Here is a 1,053-nt window from a genome sequence, read left to right as displayed (position 1 = left end):
CCTTCCGCTTCAGCTTTCCAAGTAGCTGGAGCTACAGGCGCACACCACCTCATCCAGCTAATTTTTAAAAATTTATCGTAGAGACAAGATCTTTCCATGTTGCACAGGCTGGTCTCAAACTCGTGGGCTCAGGCAATCCCCTTGCCTCAGCCTTCCAAAGTCCCGGGATTACAGGTGTGAACCACTACACCTGGCATATTTCAGAGTTTTAAAATAAAAAACAGAATCATAGATTAGAAACTTCCCTTGGATTTTATAGATGCCTATGACAGCGTCCAGAGAGGGGGAGGTCAGCTGGGAGGCAGGGCTGAGGCTGAGACTCGGCCCCTTTCCTGGGGCTGTAAGTCAATGACCAGACACTTCTACTACCCCCTCTTTTTGTGCCTGGAGGGGGCCCACAGCCCACCAGGGATCAGGCCAGGCCTGTAGCTGACCAGGGAAGGGCCCTGCTGGGCCTTGGGAGTCTGACTCTCCTCAGTTCCCAAGGTCCATTCTATCAGCGGCCAACCTGCCCCGTTTCCTACTGAATTTTACTCAACCTCTACTGGACGTGGCCAGCCTTAGGTTAACCGGGTGGAGTTATTAACCAGGAATGGATCATTCCACCCACTTCCCCGCCGGGCCTTCCGGCTGCCCATACCCGGCCAACACCGCTGTCTTGGCACAGGAGGGCTTCCTGGAGGTGGCGGCGGGAACACCTGGTCCTTGTTCCTCCGCACTTTCCAGGGTGGATGCAGGAACACCAGGTCAGAGGACCCTTTGCCCTCTCGAGTCCCGGGGACTGAATGACGTCGCCGGGTACCTTAGGACCCCGCCCCTTCCTTCCTCCGTGCCCCTGGGGGGGGACGCCACTGGGGGGCGAGGCGTGGCCCAAAGAGAGGGCCGCACAAGCCGCCGACGCGCACGCGCCGGGGACCCGCCAGCCGCTTCGGAAATGGCGACCGCGCGCGAGTCCTCCATCAGCGCCCGCCTCCAGGCCTGGCCCACCTCCGAAGGCCCCGCCCCCAGGGCCTGTCCCGCCACTTCCAGGCCCCGCCCCCGGCTCGATCCCCG

This window comes from Carlito syrichta, unplaced genomic scaffold, assembly GCF_000164805.1.
Source record: "Carlito syrichta isolate Samal-C Ts95f unplaced genomic scaffold, Tarsius_syrichta-2.0.1 Scaffold315705, whole genome shotgun sequence".
NCBI lineage: Eukaryota > Metazoa > Chordata > Mammalia > Primates > Tarsiidae > Carlito > Carlito syrichta.
Note: the sequence above shows the minus strand (reverse complement) of the source record.